Source organism: Alexandromys fortis, unplaced genomic scaffold (genome assembly GCF_014885135.2).
Source record: "Alexandromys fortis isolate MF-2015 unplaced genomic scaffold, M_Fortis_MF-2015_v1.1 scaffold_16, whole genome shotgun sequence".
NCBI classification, from domain to species: domain Eukaryota; kingdom Metazoa; phylum Chordata; class Mammalia; order Rodentia; family Cricetidae; genus Alexandromys; species Alexandromys fortis.
Window position 1 is genome coordinate 5,172,536 of NW_026067893.1, and position 21,302 is coordinate 5,193,837.

The window sequence follows — 21,302 nt, forward strand, 5'->3', positions numbered from 1 at the left end:
GGTGTGGCATGGCATCGCAGCTGCACAGGAGTCAGTCTGGCCAGGTGTGGCATGGCATCGCAGCTGGCACAGGAGTCAAGCTGACCAGGTGTGGCATGGCATTGCAGCTGGAACAGAGTCAGTCTGACCAGGTGTGTCATGGCATTGCAGCTGGCACAGGAGCCAGTCTGACCAGGTGTGGTGTGGCACTGCAGCTGCACAGGAGTCAGTCTGACCAGGTGTGGCAGGAGTAGTGGCTTCGCAGCTGGAACAGAGTCAGTCTGGCCAGGTGTAGCCTGGCATTGCAGCTGGCACAGGATTCAGTCTGACCAGGTGTGGCAGGAGCAGTGGCTTTGCAGCTGGCACAGGAGTCAGTCTGACCAGGTGTGGCCTGGCATTGCAGCTGGCACAGGAGTCAGTCTGACCAGGTGTGGCATGGCTTCGCAGCTGGCACAGAGTCAGAATGACTAAGTGCTAACACAAAATGACATACAGACAGACATGCTCTGGACTGGGCCAGTTTAGACCCAACACCTTACTACCACAAAGCGGGTAAGTCTCTCTAGGAATGAAACTGCAGGACAGTGCTAACACAACTAGGTACGACGCTTGTGCCCCTCGGCTCACACACGCAGCTCCTAGACACGCTGTGCATGCCCGGAGCTCATACTCCCAGCTTTCTGCTTTGTTCCATTTTGTGGTGTTTGTGGCCAATGTGACTGTGGTTAAATAAGAACTCATCATTTAGAGTTCTAGAACTACTCAAAACTTATTTTTAGAAAATTAGAGTTGGGCTAGAACAATAGCTCAGCAGCGAAGAGCACTGGCTGTGCTTGCAGAGGACCTGGGTTTGGTTTCCAGCACTCACAGAGCACCTCACAGCCATCCATAAAACAAGTTCCAGGCAGTGTGACGCCCTCTTCTGGCCTCCACAGTCACCCGACATGCACAAACACACGTGTAGGCAAAACACCCTTCTACATGAAAGAAAATTATGATAAAACACACAAAAAAATGTTAGAATAACACAAAAACCTCCTGTCTGTATTTACCCCCATTTTTCTCTTTATATCTGACTTCTTGTTAATGGTATTAAAATATTTACTTATTTTGTAAAACTTAAAAAGACTCAATTCTCAATCTTTTATTGTGCTTATGTGTGACTATCTGTGTGTATGTGCAAGTGAGTGCAGGGCCTACAGAGGCCAGAAGAGGGTGGTGTTAGCAGGCAGTTGAGAGATGCCTGACCTGGGTGCTGGGAACTCAACGTGGTCCTCTATAAGAGTATTAAGTGGTTGTTATTAACTACTGAGCATCCCTCCAGCCTCTACATATTTACATTTGTGTGTGTGTGCGTGTCTGTGTGAGTTGTGTGTACTGCCTGCATGCAGGAGCCCACAGAGGCCAGAGAATACCACTGGATTCCTGGGCACTGGTGTTACACGCAGTTAGGACTCTGCATGTGGGTGCTGACTATGACCCGGGTCCTCAGCCATAGCAATGGGCACTTAGCCAGCTCTCCCATGCCCAGGTAGTGAAGATTTTAAATTACTTTCCCCTGACCTGGATCACATCCTTGGGGACGAAAGAAAAAAGAACCCCAAATTCACATGTGCAGAAGACCCCCTTTTCTTGCCACTTCGTTTTTCGTTGTCTATCAGGAGAACAGGTGTTGGAGCTGTAGAAACACGGAGGGGAAACCTAGGAGTCGTCAGAGGACATGCCGTGCTCTCACGGCCAGGAAGAGTGGTTGTCAAACTTTTCTCACATATTTAAAAACGAAGCGGACCCCCTTGTCAGGACAACCTCCTCCTGTTCCTGCATCTCAGACACATCTTTCCAGGCTAATAAACACACACCTACATCGAAGCTCTTAATAACACTGTTCATATTTGTCTGTAGACAAAGCCTTATCTTAACACCATTTTCTAGCTGATGTGTGTTGACTTTTATTTTTATCTTCGAGTTACAAGTTATAATTTTCTCAAAATGAACAGTCCTTAACTAGACATATTATGTCACTTTTGATTACTTTTCTTTGGCTAGGTTGCCATTGGTAGAATTCTCAGGGTACTCACGTACTTATGACCTTTTCATTCATGATTCCCAGACCAGCATTTGTTCATACCATAAGAAAGCCAGACCAAGACTCCGTGAGTTCCCATTACTCTGAAACTCCCCGGTCCTGAGTTCAAGCAGCCATACTGTCCTTGTGGGTCTGAGAGAGAAAGAAAACCACATTTTGTCATTTTCCTTTGCATTCCTTTCAGCACCAGGGAAGCTAAATATGTTTTAAATGTTGGTTGATCAATCTGCAGATTTAGTTTGAACTCTGTTAGCGAGGATTTCAAAAGCAGGAAAAACTGTGTAGTAGCAATCCAGTCTCAATGTTTACGAAGCAATGGTCAGTCTGTTCCATTTATCTAGTCCTGCATTTTCCTCACAAACATCAATACATCAGAATACCTTAAGACAAATCTCAGACATCACAGCCATTGCATATTTTCCATATAGATTTTATTTCAAGGCTTGGGTTGGCTTTGACTTTGTGTAGCTTAGTCTGGGCTCTTGATCTTCTGGCTTCAGTTTGCTGAGTGATGGGAATATAGGCATGTGTCCCCATGCCTGCTTCAGCATGTATTTTGAAAAAAAAAATCAAGAGTTTTCTTTAAAAAAGTAATCATAATGTTATCAAATGTAAAAATATAGCAGTAATTTGTTAAAATACCATAGGAATCTAGTCAGTGTTTATCTGACTCTCTCTCTCTCTCTCTCTCTCTCTCTCTCTCTCTCTCTCTCTCTCTCTCTCTCTCTCTCTCTCTCTCTCTCTCTCTCTGTTTCTCTCTCTCTATTTCTCTTTCTCTCTGTTTCTCTCTCTTCCTTTTTGGTGCTGGGGATTGAAGCCAGGGTCCAGCCTATGCTAATCACATCTTCTATCATGGAGCTAGGCCTCCAGCCCACGTGGTTTTCATTTTCCTTTTCTACAGCTGATGTACTTGAATTAGAATCTGCACGAAGTCCACACATTTGCCTGTGATTGCTGTATCTCTTTAGTTTCCCTTCTTCTCTTTGGTCCCTTCCCTTTCTCTTGTGATGAGGTAAAACTCACATCATTGCCATCTTCAGAGTCCTTGCTTGCGTGGGATAGGGTCTTGCTTTGTCCTAGGTTTGCCTGGAACTCAGGCCTCCTGCTCCCACTGGGAAACTTCTCTACTGAGTACATTCTCATCCCTGAGCTTTTGGGTCAGGGTTTCACTATGTAGCTCAGGCCGGTTATGAACTCTTTATGTAGCCTAGGTTAGACCAGACATTGTGGTTCTCCGGCCTCAGACTCATGAGCGATGGGAGGACAGGCGTGCTTCATCACAGCGAACTGCAATCACCATTTAAAGGGTCTGGTTGGGCGGGCAGCTTATTTCCAACTCTGTGTAGACACTGCTGTTCTCTAGTTTGAAAACTGTTTGCATTCTAGAAAATACCTTCTTAAAACTGCCCTCTTGCTCTCTCCTACCAGCCCTGGCCACCCTTAGTCTCTTTTGTCTTTAAGAATTTGCCTATTCTCTTTATATATACATGCACATGTACATACACACTTCTCTTCCTCCTTTTCCTTTTATTGACTTCCCTTTGTTGAGCGAATTGAGTCATCCTCCCCAGTGGGTTTCCACATCTGAATTTTGCTGAATATCTGCCCTCAGTTCCTTATACTTTTGCCTAATTAGTGATCAGGCTTGGCCATACGATCAGGCTCAGATTTGATTCTTTTTTGTTTCAGGATCTTTCATATTTGGTCCTGTGTACTTGATGACTTTACACGAGGGAACATTTATCTTTATTTGTTATGGGACCAATCAGTGACTCAGATATTATCAGCCTGGTCTATTTAGTATGAAGTCCTCCATTAGCTTGTGTGTGTGTGTGTGTGTGTGTTCATTCAGGTGCGTGTACACATCTGTGCACTTATGTGCAGAAGCCAGAGGTTGATGTTGGGTGTTTCAATCGCTGTGATGAAACACCATGAGCAAAGCAACCTGGGGAGGAAAGAGTTCATTTGGCTTACTCATCCACATTGTTATTCATCATCAAAGGAAGTCAGAGAAGGAACCCAGAGGCAGGAGCTGATGCCATGGAGGAGAGCTGCTTACTGACTTGCTCCCATAACTTGCTTTATAGTATCCAGGACTATCTGCCCAAGCGTGGCCCCACCCACAATGAGCTGGGCCACCCCCTACCAATCACTAATTAAGAAAATGCTCTACAGGCTGGTCTACAGTCTGACCTTATGGAGGAACTTTCTCAGTTGAGGTTCCTTTCTCTCAGATGAGCGTAGCCTGTGTCAAGTTGGCATAAAATTAGCCAGCACAGGCACCTTCTTCTGCTGCGCTCACCTCTTTTTTCTACTGCATGTTAACATTTATAATGCAGTGTGTGTGTGTGTGTGTGTGTGTGTGTGTGTGTGCGCGCGCGCGCGCACAAATGCCATAGCATGTGTGTGAAAGTCAGAGGTCAGCTTTGGGAAGGGTTCTTTCCTTCTAAGAAGTAGGTTCTGGGGACTAAAGTTGGATCTCTGAGTCTACATGACATTTCAACTCAACTTTTCAGTGGTGCAGGGCTCCTTTAGGAAGAGACTGCAGAAAGGGATTTGTGATTTGGAGCAGTCAGGAAATGATTGGCACTTCTGGTGCAGGCACTCAGTAGGAGCTGCTGGACACCTTTTTCCTTTGTTATTCTGTGACAGGTTCCTAACGCTATTTTATCCCAAGGATCATCTGCTTAGGTGCTGCACTCTTCCTGTCGTCCATGCTTATCCCTCTGTTTTTATACGATCAATTTTGTATTCTAAAAAATTATTTACTTATATTTTATGTGTATAGATAATTACCTGCATGTGTTATGTGTATCACATATGTGCCTGGTGCCTATGGAGGCCAGAAAAGGGCATCAGATACCCTGGTGCTGGAGTTACAGATGTCCATGGGTGCTGGGAACTGAACTTGTTCTGCAAGTTTAGAACTCAACCACTGAGCCATCTCCCTAGTCCCTGGCTTTGCATCCCTCAATAAAACTAGTGCAGGATCACCTCTAGGAATCTGTCTTCATTCCCTTGAGAGAGGATGGATTGACCCAGATGCTCTTCACCTGGCCCCCAAGGTCAGCCTCTGAGTGTACTATGCTTGCTTCAACACAAACTCCATGAAGATGGGGCACCTGCCCTACGTATTTTTCTCCACAGCACTTTGCATAGATCTCTATAGGGACTCAGCAGATGTGGATGTAACACCCTCTGCCTTCTTCTGTTTTAGGAAATCCTCACTAACCCTGTAAGTTCTCTTGCACCATTTAAAAAGCAAACTGGATTTGTCTTGGCAGTAGGTTTTGAGGACCTTGGGCAGAAGAAATAGGTATTGTGCTGTTTTTCTTTCTTTTTAAGGTACAAGAAGAGTCTCATTGATACTCACTTGTTTATTTTTACATTTCTATTGGAGAGCATAAAGTTCTAGCAGCTCAGACAAGATTGTAAAAATAACAGTGAGAGACTCTCCATGTTGTTCTAGTCTGTGACAGAGACCTTTCCCACTGAGGACACAGAAGCACTGTTAACTCATTACTTCTGACTTCCCATTGGCTAGAACTTAATACTCAACTTTGTGTAGCTGCAAGGGAGTCTAGAAAATGAAAAGCTGAGCTTCTGTGGAAGATGATGGAGAGGATGACATCAAGGAACAGCTCTCAGAGTCTCTTATGTATCGAAACAATTCTGTCAGGATCCTTTCTGAGTCTCTTCTTCCTCAATAGATTAATTTAAAAACATTTAAAAGCATCTAAAAGCATATGCTTTCATCGAAAAAATTTAGTTTCACATAAAGAACAGTATAAAAAATCTGCAGCACCATCACCTGTAGGAGAACACAAAATAATGCCACACTATTGATTATAATAAGGGATTCTTTATTTAGGGGGGCTCACAGATAATAGTCTTCTGCACAAACAGGGAACAGGAACCGAATCCAGCATCCTAGAGAGAGAGAACGCAGGCACATAACACACATATTTTTGGTACCCAAGAAAACACTCAACCTGGTTCAGCCTCTCAAAGGCCCTTGGCTTATAGGAGATTTTCCAACAATCACCCACACTCCTTCCCAGATATAAGGGCAAGTAGCCATTTGGTATATTTCCCTCCAGACCTTTGAATATGTTCATATTCACACATACACAAACACACATTCATATACTCTCTTGTAGATGCAAGTTTACATGTTTGTATTTTCAAGTAAAGCTTTAATAATAAATATAAAGTAGAAAAATTTATTTTTATTAGAAATTGTATCTTTTCATTTACAATCTATCATAGATATTTAATATCAATATATAGTAGTATTTCATGATAAGTGTACATCTTTATTTAAACATTCTTTGTTGGTAGACTATTTAGAAAACTGTCATGGTATAAAATTTGACCTCTGTAGAGTTCATGATCTCTCAGCTATCATTATACTCAGAACAGCAAGTCCAACCATTGACATATTATGTGACCAAATCACCATCTCTGCTTCTAGAAGGACTAGTAGAAATGTCTCCACTGTCTCAAGGAAGGATCTGGTTAATAATCAAATCTCTCACATTTGCTTAGTGCATTCCTTAAAACATCAGTACTGTTTACTTTTCCCTGTAATCCTGGAAGAGAACAGGGCAAGGTTCATCATCCCCAAACACCAGGTGAATGGGGAAGACCACAGAAACCTGCTGGCTGTTGTTGAGAGACGATCTCAGGAAGACCCACATGCCTGGCCTCCCGTTCCACATGCATGTGGTTCCTGCTCACCCTGAGCTGGTCTCCTAAGTAGCCACACTTGCTCTTAAATCCTGAGGACAGGAACACAGACATTCTCATGAGCCACTCAGCTGCTGTCTCCTGGCCTTTAACCAGATTGTCTGAGTAGAGAGTACTCAGCTTAGTGATGCTCTATCTGAAGACAAATAGACCAGGAATAAAAGTCAATTAACCTAACTTTTTAGCAACTGTGTTAAAGGCCCAGGTGGGCTTACCTGAATTTAGCCTATATGCTAGCGGCAGAGCCAGAACAATGGCCATGACTCTTGGTCTCTACTGTAGGCCTTTTCTCCCTCCTTCCCTCCCTCCCTCCTTCCCTTCCTTCCTTCCTTCCTTCCTTCCTTCCTTCCTTCCTTCCTTCCTTCCTTCCTTCCTTCCTTTTTTCCTTCCTCCCTTTCTTTTCTTTTCTTTTGAGATAGGATCTACCTATATAGCTCAGTCTAGCCTGAAACTTGCTATATAGCTCAGGTTATCCCTCAACTTAAGACCTTACTGCCTCAGCTCTCTGCTGAGATTACAGGCATATGGCACCACAGCCAACCTACTCTTAGCTTCTTTTTTCTGCAGCTCACAAATGCACTGATAGAGAGCATTAAGTGCTAGCAGCCACAACCCCAGGAGGCACAACGCCCTGGAGGTAATAATCCAGCAGTGCCTTGGGTAAGGCAGGCATGCGAAATGAAGCTGTACCAGAGGAAAATCATGCGTGAAGCAATCCCCATGCCTTACAATGTGAATGGGCTCTTAGCAATGGGCTCCTCAGCACCTGGCTGCACCTGCCTATTATAACTTTATAACTATTATAAAGGAAATCTTTTAATTGGGGCTAGCTTATAGTTTTGAGGTTCAGTTAATTTTTTGTCATGGCTGGATGCAGGCAGACAGGGTACTGGAGAGGTAGCTGAGAGTTTTACATCTGGATCAGTAGACAGTAGGAAGAGAATGAGACACTGGGCTTAACTTGAGCATCTGAGACCTCAAAGTCCATTCCCAGTGATATATTTCCTCCAACAAATCCATGCCTATTCCAACAAGGTCACGCCTCCTGATTGCACCAGCCCCTATGAATCTATGGGAGCCATTTGTATTCAGGCCACCACATCTCCATCCATCCATCCATCCATCCATCCATCCATCCATCCATCCATGCATTCATCTGTCCATCTACTCAACCATCTGGTCAAAGACACAGATCTTCCCCTTCACAGCGCTGCAGGAGGCTCACACATAAATACGTCTCCACTCAATGAGATAACACAGTGTAAACTGATTCTTCCCAAGAATCTGTCAAAGGCCCCCAGTCCCAGCCTCACCTCCCACCTTGTGAGTCAGAAATTAAAACTCATTCATTAATCTCTCCTCAAAGTCCCAAACAGTTCTGTTTCAAGTGGTGATAAATATTTCATGCCCAATTGTGTGGTGTTCCTAGCTGTGTTTATTAAATAGTTTCTCATAATTTCAGTTATTCATTTTAATAGGTCAGGCCTTGGCTGTGATTTAAACAGACCGCTGAGGAAACAGCCGTGGTTAAACATTGTAACAATATGGATTATTAATTTAATTGGCCGGCTATTACTTGTTTGGACTCTGAGCTAACACATTTAGTTCGGTCTCTAGTGGCCCATAAACCGCAAAGGTCGTGACTTTAACATTCAGAAGAATGGGGAAAAGGCGTTCAGCCCGAGACTGGGAGGGAGACGTAAGAGCGGCGGGGAAGGCAGCGTGGGGAGGCAGCGGGCTTGCTGCAGGCAGGGCAGGGCAAAGGGGACTCATTTGTCAGTCGCTCATTAAAGCCTCTTTGGCAGCCGCTGCCCAGGTTGGCAACTGCCAGGAGCCAGCATCTCCCTGGGATTTCTGCAGGAGCCACGTCCTCGGTTGTGATGATGAGCTACCCTACCCCAGCAAGGCCTTGCCCTTTCCTGGCTGCCCTAGCACTTGGCAGGCCCGAGCCTTGTAAAAAGCAAGTGGTTGGGGCAGGGAGTTCTCAGGGTAGCCCTGGCCACAGCTTCCCAAACCTCACTCTAACAAGCAAGGAGTCCTTCCTGACCCTCTGGCCTTCCCAGACACCACCTAATGCCTACTGGGTCCCCAAGACGCAGGGACACACATGACATTAACTCAGTCCAATGCTCCATGACTGGTGAATAGCCAAAGCCCTGCCTAGAGGGTGTGCGATTGTCCACATGAGCCTGACATTTCTCTGCTTGAGTTCCTGCTTTAGCTAAACCAATTCAATAGAGACAAACTTCAAATCCTCCTGAGGGGTCTGGGAGATGACTTGTGGGTGTCACAGTGCTTGCTACTTGCTACAAAGACCTGAGTTTGAATTTCCAGTGCCCACATAAGAGCTCGGCACAACGATGCCCAACAGTAATCTTAGTGCTGGGACCAGGGATGAGGAATCCACAGGAGCTTCCTGGCGGGGCAGTAGACAAAACGCAGGCAGCCCCAGGCTTCGTGTCAATGTTGACCTCTGGCCCCCTCATGCATGCAGACTTCCCATACATATCTGTACATGCGCCTACTGCCCACCATCCGCCCCCCAAATCAACAAAAATGACAACAAAACACCCTAAGGTGGCCCAAACATGCCACCCAGCCCTTCCCTCACTCACTGTGGGCATCTGAGAGTTGGGGAGACTGGAGGGGAGGTTTTGTGGAAAGCAGAGGCTGCACCAATGTAGTTCAAATGTCAGGAAAAGGAAGTCCACGGTCTCTCCAGGTGGCTCCAGGGGCTGAGGGTACTGGGTGGCCCTGCCTTTGGGATTCCCCAGGCCAGTGTCATCTGCTGACTTTTGCCTCTGCTCTTGGTCTTAGTCACCTCAAACAGCTGTTCTCACTCAGGACCTCTGTGACAGTCTAAGAGTCCTGTGGAGTCTGTGGCTGAAGGAGGAAATTACTCCCTTGCTTTTTCATTTGGTAGCCTCCCCCTGAATGTCAGTGTAGGAAACAAACCACAGCGGTGTCAGCTGTCCCGGGGGCTTTGTCACCACGAGAGTCTGTTTTATATGAAGATCCCGAAATACCACTTGTTTCCCCTGGACTTACTCAGTTCTCGCTTGCCCTGGATTGCAGCATTCCTTCGTCTCTACAAGACGCTTTCCAGCCTGAACTTCCCAACTCTGGAGAAACCGAGGAGTTCAGCTGCCAAATGGCAGCACTAGGAGCTCCTGCAATGGAGGAAAATGCTAGAAAATGCTTGAGAAAATGCTCCTTGTACAGCAAGCTGTGATTTTTTAGAAATGCATTTTCAATAATGCGTCTTTATGACTAAGACCTCTCAACCCCAGGAACCACTAAATTAAAACTAATTCATGAGTGGCCAGTATGTTGTGTGTGTAGCACTTCCTAAAACTGAGGACATCCTTCATATACAGACCTCTACTATGGGAAATACCTTTACTAGGGTAGACTGGAGCTCAGTGCAAAGAGTGCTTGCCTGGCATGCAGGAAGCCCTGGATTCCTTTCTCAGCAGCACATAAACTCAGCGTGGTAGCATATATCCTTAAGCCCAGTATTTAAGAAGTAGAAGAATGAGGATCGGGAGTTCAAGGTCATCCTCAGCTACAGAGTGAATTCAAGGTCAAGCCGAAATACATAAGACTCCATCTCAAAAAGTTATTGAAAAAAATGAAATTTGAAATTGTAAGCTGGGCATGGTAGTCCAAGCCTGATACCTATGCTGTGTGATAATGCTCTTATGTGGGATAGTGACACTGTAAAGACTTGTCACTCATATTAGCTTAATAAAACTCTGATTGGCTAGTAGCCAGGCGGGAAGTCTAGGAAGGGTGACAAGAGTAAGAGAATTCTGGGAAGAGGAAAGGTGGAGACACCATGTAGCCACCAAAGGAGAAAGATGTCAGAACATGACCAGTAAGCTACAGCCTAGTGACAATACATAGATGAATAGATATGCATTAATTTAAGCTGTAAAAGCTAGTTAATAATAAGCCTAGTTAAAAATAAACAGTTTATAATTAATATAATCTTCTTTGGGACTAAATGGATGCAGGACTGGGTGGGACAGAAACTTCCTTCTACACTGCTAACCTAGCACTTGGGAGGTAATGGCAGGAAGTCTGGGGCCTCAAACCTAGGAATGGTGCCACATGCTGGCAGGTTGGGAATTCCAGAATTAATTAAATGAATTAAGATCATTCCCGACAGGCACAGGTTGATCTGACCTAGACAATCCCTCTCTTCTCAGGTGTCATACCAAGTCACACTGAGTTAAAACTAACCACCAGGAGCTGAAGAAAAGGCTCAGTGGCTTGTTTTCCAGGGGTCTCAGGTTTGGGTCCCAGCTCCCTGGTGGTGGCTCACAACTGTCTGTAAGTGTAGTCTCGGGGGATCCAGCACCCTCTTCCAGCCCCTGAGGGTACTGCACCTATGTGGGACACATGTACACACCCAGACAAAGCACTCATATACATAAAATCAAAAACAACAACCCTAACCATTACACCAACTAACCAACAAAGACACTAAAGATAAATGTATCAATTTGTTATGTAAATAAATTTATAAATCATTATGTCACAATAATAAAACATTTGACAACGGCTTCCCCTTTGCCCTGTGCACTTGGTTTTATCCATTTTGAATATTAACCTGAGGAGTCCCTAGTCATCCCAAAGGAAGTGATTAGATTATATAGAGCAATCCAGCTTCATCCGGCTAATTTCAGTGTTACCAAGCTCTGGCCTGGTTCTGAGAAGGCTCCAGCTTGCAGCGTGTGGGCATTCTCTTCCCAAGTCCTTCCCATCACAGTTTAATGCGTAGATGAAGTATGATTTTAACAAGCACTGCAGATACCATGGGAGGAAGAAATCACTGCTATGGTGTGCATTTGTCCCATATGGGTCCTGGGGACTGAACTCGGGCCAGCAGGCTTAGCAGCAAGTACCTTTGTCCACTGAGCCACCTGGTCCAAGGAACACGGCATTTTAAAACATGGTGCTGACTGCTAGCCCTGTGCTCTGTCTCTGCATGCTGCCCGCACACCCAGACCCATGTAAAAGGAAAAAGAGAGCTCTGATGTCAGGGCAGAGCCCCTGCACCAGTGTCTTGATGCTCAGGATAGATGGACAGTGAGACAAGGAGGAGCTTCCAGAGCAGCTAGGAGTGATGCTGGAGGGGCGAGCAGGTGGAACCGAAGCTGGCTTATCTGCATTTTATATGAAAAGCGCCTTGCACTTGCTTGTGCGTGGAGACAGATTCCAAAACACATTCTAGAAAGATGTGGGAAGTGCTCACAGCCGCCTCTGAGACAGCCAGGCGGCCTGTCGTCTTCCCCTGCAATCTGCATCACCACAGCTAAGCGTGAGGGCGGCTGTGTCTCTGGGACAGCCAGTGCATTAGCTGCTTGGTGTGGCTGTGACCAAATCCTTTCCTCCTAAGTCAGGAAGCATTTATTTGGGCCCACAGCTGGAGAAGGCGCAGTCCACCAAGGTGACCACTGGCAACAAATCTTGCTTACGTCTTGGGAGCCAACCAGGAAGCAGAAAGCCCAGGACAGAATCAGAACTGGCAACAACCCTTTGGTCCCTCTCCCATAGCCCTACAACTGACGTCTGAGTCCCATGTCCTAAGGATACCGCAACCACCCCAGACAGCATCAGCAGCCAAACACGTGAGCCAGTGGTGGACAATGCACATGAGACTCCCACCAGGCTTGGCGGGTGCTCCTCTGAGGTCCTTTACCCTTCCGGAAAGAGGCCAGAGACATGTGTGAAAGAAAGATAAGCCATTCCCAAGAGCACAGCCTTCCACGCGTCCCTTCAGCCTTCTGGGATGGTGTGTGTGTGTGTGTGTGTGTGTGTGTGTGTGTGTGTACGGGAGAACAACAAATGACAAAGTTTCTCGTACACCCAGAGACGAAGGTACGAAAGCAAATAAGGAGGGAGACCCTGTGTGGACCGGAGAACCAGGGCCGCTCAGCTACCTGTTGACACTCTGTCAACAAGAGCTCTTTCTCTCTGTAGGCTGCCATTTTTTGTGGCAGTTACCTGACCTCTCGGTGCACAGAGCAATCTCCACTGCGATGGCCTGGGACTGTTGGCATGGCTTTGCCCATTCCGCCAGGAACGGGCTGCAGAAAGACTTGGGGTTTGGACATATCCAGGTGTTTATTTGGTTTTTCTTAGTTCTTGTTTTTTAATTGGTTTCAGATGTGAGTACCCAATAGAGGCCCTGAATAAATAAAACAGATCATAAAATATGGCCAAGCAAAATGGGCAGGAGTAATCCCAGGGTGCATGGAAATGTACTTCCAGAAAGGCTCATAAATAATGAGGTGGAAACAGTAGTCTATTTTCTCTTTAATGGAAAGCCAATTAGGAACTCTCGCTGGACTGGCGGGAAGGAGCCAGGTTCCTTTGTTCTGTAATGAGCAGGTGGGGGAAGGGAGGCCACTAAGCTTGCCAGGATGGGGAGCAAAAACGCACTGGTCACTGGGCCCCCATGGGAATGATGGGCAGGACAGGACTTCCCATCTCATGTCCACCCTCTGACTCCTCCCAGATGAGGCAGGGCTGTCTTCAAGGCCAAGCCGTGTGGGAACAAAGCCCTAGCAGAACTCTGAGAAAGTCCACGGCAGGAAAATTCCCTGTGAACACACAACCTGACTCCTGCCCCAGCCTTAGGAGGCCGTGAGGGAGCCCCAGATAATGTCACCACTGAGCGGCCATCATGGAGCCTTAGACAGTCTGTCAGTACCCAATGAACCTTCTCCTGCCCATGGCTTTCTGTTTACTCTCCCTGTCTGCTGGTTTCTTCTCACCCCAGTGACTGTTTTCTCCAAACAGGTCAGAGTCCTCATGGCACTTCCTTACAGAACCTTCTAGACCAAGGCAGAGTAGCCCTGGTGCCTCCCACACTACAAAGGAAGGGTTTCTCTGCAGAGTCCTTCAGGTGCCGGTGACAGTCCTGGAAACCAGTTCTCTTCAATCTCAGTGACTTTTGTGGCCAGCACCTCTCCTGGCACCAGATATACGTGTAGCTTAGTAAGTGTGCAGGCTTTGGGGGCAGGGAGACCTGGTGAGGAGCTTGACCCCTGTTCTTAATAGTCATGTGATCATACTCTTAATAGCTGTGCGACCACGGTCAGTGTTTCTCTTCTTTTATTTTTACCTCTGTCTCTGACTCTCTCTGGGTTTCTCTGTCTCTCTCTCTCTCTGCACACACACCAATAGCATGTGTGTGAAGGGCAGAGGGCAACCATGCTGGCTTCTCTTCTTCTAACACGTCGGTTCACTGAACTCAGGTCTTCAGGATCCCCAGCTGCTGAGCCATCTCTTCAGCCCCGTAAGTGTAACTGCTCTTCAGATGCCGGTATCTACAGTTGTCAAGTTGGTTGGATAAACTTGGTTCCTACTTGACTGGAATCAATAAACATCAAAGGGCATCACTAGTAGTTACTGTGACGGGAAGACATTGAGGCTGGTGCCACTGAGTGGTGCCACTGAGCCAGCCCTCTGGACAAGCCCGGTGGGTGCCCACAAAGTCCACCAAAGACTTAAGGATGGCATTGCTGAGTTCCCATCAGGATGTCAGCTTTGGACATGGTGGGAACAGCGCTCTTTGGAGACACGGCTCAGTGTGATTCTGGTGTGAGTCTGGGGCTCAGTGTGATTCTGCTCTGAGTCTACCAGGGAAGTAGCTATCAAATTCAGCCACATCAACTCTGGGCTGGTATTGCTCAGGATGGAGAAGGAGGAGACCTGGATTTGGACACATCTGTTGTGGCTTTCTCGGGGAGCTGAGGGTCATCTGTGATTACCAGGGGAAACATAGACACCAGGGGAAATAAGGTTTTCGCATATATCCTTCTCAATTAGACTTGGTTGTGCTTTCTCAGAGACAGAAATTCACAGAGCAGGCCAGCTCTACCGTGGGAGCCCGATGAGGGCACGGAAAGGGTTACAGCCACAGAACCACCTGTACCCATTGCTCTTGAGGCGTTCCGGACAAATTCTAAGGAGAGCTGGTCTCCATCACTGACATGGATCAAGCGCTGCCATTGTCCTGGGAGACCCTGGAGAATTCTTTGCAAAGCAGAGCAATCTAGAGGAAGACAAGGTCTCAGGAGAATTGCCTGGGGGTCTTCGCCACCTCTGGAGCATGACCATGTGTTCCAAAACACTTTTCAGGTCACCTGCTCTGCAGAACAAGGGAAAGGAGCGAGCAGTTTGTGGGACACACCCCTCCATCCGTGCGTTTTGCCCCAGTTTCTCCGTTAGCTCAGGGGTAGAGCCTGGGGCTCAGCGAGGTCACGATGCAGTGCCTGCTGTGGCACCCTGCATCCTGTGCTGTTGGGTGGGTGCAAGCCCCAAAAAACCCATTGGTAAAGAGACCCAAGACAAACGAGCCGGCCAGCTGAGCCAGGACACAGCTGAGATCACGTGGGGCTTGGAGTCAGCAGGAACTTGTGGAGATCTGTGGGTCACGTGAATGAGTTTAGCCTGTCGCCCCACCCAAAATCTACTCTCATGGTTAGGGCTGCACCTCAATTAATAGAGTACCTGAGCCCTGGGGTTGGATTCCTAGCACTGTATAAAATCTAAAGGACCCTAAGCTCAAGATCACGCTTGGCTACATAGTGAGTTCAAGGCCAGATGGGCCACCTTGGCAAGAGCGAGGTCCTGACTTGGGCTAGTTTGCTTGACCAGCTCATGCCCATGATGGTCATGGTGTTTTGAGGGAGAAATCATTCCAAGAAGGATTCCGTGCTGGCAGAGCTGTAGCAGGGTATATGCCCATTGGTCAGATCAGCTGGGGAGCTAGAGGGCACGAATGGATTCACACAAGCGACCTAAAGGCCCGTGCGGTGCTGGTTATGACCACACACCACCCTCCACCTCCAGGACTTCTCTGTCCAGTGCTGGGGCTTCCTCTTTAATGACCCCGTGGTGCTGGCATCGCTTGGGAAGGGCTGGTGCCCGCCTGAGAGGAGATCTCTGACCTGGGTAGAGAAAGGGGAAGTGAAAAAGGCATAGAGATGGTTTCAGAGCAAGCCAGAGCCATGGAGAAGTGCGGCAGGTCTGTGGCTTTCTCAACGTGGGAAAATGACAGCTCACCAGGAAGCCTTGTGGGGGAAGAGGTCAGAGATCAAATATAACAGAGAATTAGAGCTGTAGGAACTGACAGAGCCATCTTCAGAGGCAGTCAGCTGGGGCAAAGTTCAGTGCAGACTGCTCACACGGCAAGGCCCTGGGCTGGAGCCCAGCTTTCCGTTCATTTTAATACTGCTTTTTTCTTTTCATGAGAGAGACTCTCATCTTGCAGCCCTGACTGGCCTGGAACTCGCTCTGTAGACGAGGCTGGCCTTGAACTCACAGAGATGCGCCTGCCTTCGCCTCCAGAGTGCTGGGATTGAAGGTGTGTGCCATTCACCTGGAAGTCAGTCTTGTATTGCTGCATTTTAAAAAAGGATTCACCTTGTGATTCAAATGTATTTGAGATAAAAAGTGTTTAATCAATGGAAGGATCAAGCTGGGGATTGCATATTTAAAGGAACATAGAGGAGATGATATATAATTAAAGACCCATGTTTGGGAAGTTTGAATTTAGCTTAGAGCTTCCTGGCAGCTAAGGCAAAAAGGGAAACATAGAACAATGATAGGTTATATAATTTTCATGGTCTCATGAGAGAATCTGCAAGTCAGAAAGCAGAAATGTCTCCCAAATTGTTTAGCTGAACCTCACATAGCTGATGGAAAGATTCCCCTCTATAGCTTCCCTGAGCGTAAGAAGTGTGATTTCTGTGGTTGTCATCATGTGGGTGCTGTCAGACATTTGTGCACTGCGTGAAGGTACAGCACTGTGATTGGTTTAATAAAGAGCTAGGCAGGTGGTGTAGGCGGGACTTCCCATGGGAGAAAGAAAGAGGAGGAGGAGGAATCAATTGAGGGGCAGAAGAAGGCAGGAGATATGGAGAGGAAATGGGAGGTGCAAGATGAAATGGAGGTGACGCTGCATGGTAGAGTGTAGATTAATATAAACGGGTTAATTTAAGTTATAAGAGCTAGTTGAGACAAGCCTGAGCTAATGGCCGAGCTTTCATAAGGAATATGAGTCTCCGAGCCGTTATTTGGGATTTGGCTGGTGAGACGGAGAAAGACTCGTGACAGTAGCGCGTACAGAGGTTCCCGTCAAGAGCTGCTCAGGCTGGGAGAGGTCCCTGGAGATTATCGGGGTCACTGGGCCCCTTTTCATCTGTGCTGTGACCTCTGTGTACAGTGAGGCCTGATACCTCTGAGCCCCTTTCTGCTTCTCCCTCTCAGACTCCTCCTGAGTGGCTTCAGGCAGGTCGGTCGTTGCGTGGCACAGCAGGGGTGGCGATGGCATAGACGGGACATTTCTTCTCGTGCCATGCTGGCCAGCAGAATTAGCAGCATTCTTTTTCCATGGTTCCTGCCCTTTTGGAGAGGCCCCTGGAGATGCAGGTTAACCAGGGTCCTTGGCCCACTCTGGTAACCCCATCATTTTTCATCTGTCCCTCTACCCCGGAGTCCCCGTGACTTCCTACATTGTCCATCTTTAGACTGTTCCCATTTGCTTTCTTAGCATTTTGATTTCCTACAAAACCAATTCCTACATCCGAACCCCTCAGTTTTCAGTCCCTGGGTAGCTTCCGTCTCTTGGGTACACACTACCCGATGCACCCCTAAGGGCTATGCACCCACGATCCTCACAACCCCAGGAAGGGCCCTCCCAATTCCCAGTCAGAACATGCATTCAGAGGACTGAATCTGGCCCTGCAGCCTAGGACCTGAATCAAAGAACGAACAAGGAAGGACCCTCCTAGTCCAGGTAAACAGCACTCAGAGGTTTGCCATTTGTCTCGTGTGTGGTGGAATCAGAGAGTAATAAAGATATTGTCTAGTTGAAGAGAGTCTGTTTGTATCCATGGCATGCAATGTTAATGCCTACCATGGCCTCTCATCATGGGGTGCTGAGAGAAGAAGGGTGTGTGTGTCTAGCCCCTCAAGGAGCCCCCTGGCACAGCTCCACTGAAATCTCGGGGACTTTCAATTTGCCCACAGCCTCTCCTGAGGGGGTTTCATTAGAATCCCTGAACAAACAATTGGAGTTTTGCTGGGTGTAGCTTCTGTCTGTTGAAAGGGGAGGGGTGGGGAGAGGAGGCTTGTCCAGCACCTGGGAGGGGCAGTCTGTGCTCAGGGGCCCAGAAGGACTAGTCTAGAAGACTCTCAGGTGGGTGGATTTATTTGACTTTCTGGCATTTCTTTGGAAAGTCACAATAACAGACGTGGATTTTGAAGGACATGAGAGTGGGTGGGCTCCACAGCCTTGTAAGCGGAGCTGTGCACATGGCAGTACCCTAGGAAGGGGCCTGCCTGGGATAATGCCTTCCTCTCTTCAAGTTAAAAGTTTTAGGCACAGGGGCCAGAAAGACGGTCCAGAGAATAAAAGCCCTTACAGTGCCAATCTGACGACCCAAGTTCAAGCCCTGAATCCCATGGTGAAAGGACAGAATCAGTTGTGAGTAAAGCTGTCCTCTGACCGCAGGTCACAGTCACACATCTATGCGCGCATGCACACACACACACACACACACACACACACACACACACAAATCTTTTCTTTTTTAAAGACTCCATAGGAGGATGGAGAGACAAGTGGGTGGGCAAGATGGCTTGCTGCTCTTCCAGAGGATCAGAGCTCAGTTCCCAGCGTCCAATTCAGGTGGCAAAATTGTTCATTACTCTAACGCAGGCATCCCAGACTTCTGCCCTCCTCAGGTACTCATCCTCAAACTCACACGCATAATTTAAAGCAATAAACATAGCCTTAAGAAAAAACCCACGACATAATACACAAACAATTAGGTACCAAACCTAACGGTGGAGCCACTGAGCAGAAGGGGCCTCCCCTGCCCGAATGACGTTTTCATTACCTATGGGCTGGGAAGACGGCTCACACCTGACATGTGTGGTGGGTGAGCATGGGAACTCGAGTTCTATCCCGGAGTCCATGCGTGGAAAGCCGGGCGGCCGTCTTGCAATCCCAGTGCCGAGGAGGACGAGACAGCCCAGCCTACTTAATAAGCTTCAGATCAGCAAGAGAGTGTCTCCAAAACAACGCAAAACAAGTGAATGGTGTCCTGCCTGAGGATTGATACCTGAAGTTAGTTTCTGCATACACGTAGACAGGAATGAATATGAACCTGTACACACACACACACACACACACACACACACACCCCTTTCTCTGGGGCGAGGAACAGGGTCTAACAGGCGTCCATAGTGCTCTTCTGGGAATCCTGGGGCCCAGTGGATGAGGTGTTCAGTAGACTCCATCTTTGTGCCCCGGTCCCAGATCTTTGCCCTGACCCACACAATTCTTCTTTGCTTTGTATTAAGAATTGAGCTTGAGGCCTTTTTTCCCCCCAAAGGGGCCTATGACTCACATAGTTTGAAAACCACTAGTTAGACAAACCACACCACCCCAGGCTTTTTGTTGTAGGGATTCAGACTTATTTCAGAGGGCCCCAGGTGACCTGCTGACCTGGGGTGTCTCCAAAGCTAGGTAATAATAGGCCATGCTCTAATCTGAAGAGACTCCACTGTATTTGCAGAGAGCTTTGAAATGTTCTGGGAAAAAGCTGATCAGATGTGCAAGGTATTATATTCAGGCAGAGACAACCCTCCCAACTCTTTATAAAATGGATTAAGCCGGTTTCTAAGGGCTGCACTGTGTGTGATCTTAATCCTGCTCTCATTCCTGACTGGCCACCTTCCTCTTTGTTTCCTGAACCTTCCTGGCTAGGGCCAGGATGCCTTCTCCGGCAGCCTTCTTCCTGCCAGCACTTGGGGAGAGCTGAGGGCACCCCTGCCCTTGCCCCCACCTCACCCAGGGTACATTTCATCTGCATAGGCTCAGATCTGACGGCGGGGAACCTGATCAAACTGTGGATGTTCCACTATGCGCTTGGGAACTCTCGCCCATTGGAGAAGCAGGTGGAAAAGCTGTGGATCACAGCCCCAGAGGAGTGGTCAAGGAGAGTTCATAGACAACCACGCTCCTGCCAAAGTTCATTTAAAGAGACAGAAACAAGCTTGGCTCTCTACAAAAAGGTCATGCCTGCCATGTCTGTTCAGGCTGTCCCATCCATGGACAGCAGGCAGACAGAGCTCCATTCCCTGGTGGCAAAAGAGAGGTTCTAAGGAAGGGCCGGCCCAGGTAGGAATGATTTACAATCTGGGCTGACCAATGCTCTACAGGGTCGGGGGTGGCCATGGCCATTGACCCCACTCAGTTCTCAGGACTGCCCCTGCCTCAGGACTCAGGAACATTGTGTGTGAAGACAAGGTGGAAGATTCACTAGTAGGTACAAGCTCTGAGCCAGCACCATCACTCACCAGCTGCTGGGAAGGAGCTTCAGATGTGTTTGTCCACTGTGTGTGTGCATTCCTGTGTGTGCATTCCTGTGTATGTATTCCTCTATGTGTGTGTGCATTCCTGTGTGTGCATTCCTGTGTATGTATTCCTCTATGTGTGTGTGCATTCCTGTGTGTGTATTCCTGTGTGTGTATTCCTCTATGTGTGTGTGCATTCCTGTGTGTGTATTCCTCTGTGTGTGTGCATTCCTGTGCATGTGTGTGCATTCCTCTCTGTGTGGCTATTCCTCTGTGTGTGTGTGTACATTCCTCAGTGTGTGCATTTCTGTGTGTGAACATTACTATATATGTGGGGGGTGTACATGTGTGGGGGTGTGCTTAGTTGTGGAGGCCAGAGATAGATGCCTGGACATCTTCAACCACTGTGTATTTTATTTTTTGAGACACTCTTTCACAGAATCTGGAGCTCACAGACTTGGCTGACAGACTGACCTGTGAGCCCCTGCAAGCCTCCTTGCTCCACTCTTCCAGTACTGGGCTTCAGGCGCGTGCTGCTGAACCAGGCTACTGGAGATAAAAACCACATTCTTGTATTTTCACTGTATCCACTGAACCATCTCCCCAGCCCCAAGATGTGTTGTGTCTATTTATTCTTCCTTAATTCTATTTATCTTATCCTTGTGCCCACAGATTTACCTTTGGGACAAGTCCATTATGCCAAGACTTGGGACTTTGAAGACTGGCTAGTCCCAGCGTCATGTGGGGACCAGAGATGATCATGAAGTCACCTCCACTCCTCGTCCACCATCACAGCGTTGTGCTTCTCTCTTTAAACAGGGGGTGGGGGGTGACCACATCCATTGACCATGGGCTGTCAGCTATTAAAGAAAGATGAACCCGACCTTCCAGGACCTAGTGACACACTGTTTACCTTCAAGACTCATCTCATTGGTTTCTGCCCCGGAAGCCTTTCTGAACGCTCCAGAAACTGGCATTCGCTTTCTCTCCAGCGTGTTCTCTGGGCTGGGCATGCGTTTTCATTTAGGAACTTATCACAGGGCAGCACAGCCTTCTTTTTCCTCTGATTTCCCTTGCCAGCTGTGGTCATGAAGCCTTAACAAAC

At 47.6% G+C, this 21,302-nt stretch overlaps 1 long non-coding RNA gene across 1 annotated transcript in view; it reads left to right on the forward strand.

Moving 5' to 3' along the window:
• Nucleotides 1-21,080, forward strand: part of LOC126506212 (uncharacterized) — a 38,112-nt gene extending 17,032 nt beyond the window's left edge. The window contains exon 3 of the long non-coding RNA XR_007593150.1: nucleotides 20,870-21,080. This is a non-coding gene — a long non-coding RNA (uncharacterized lncRNA). The remainder of the gene's footprint in view (nucleotides 1-20,869) is intronic.
• The last annotated feature ends 222 nt before the right edge of the window (nucleotides 21,081-21,302 follow it).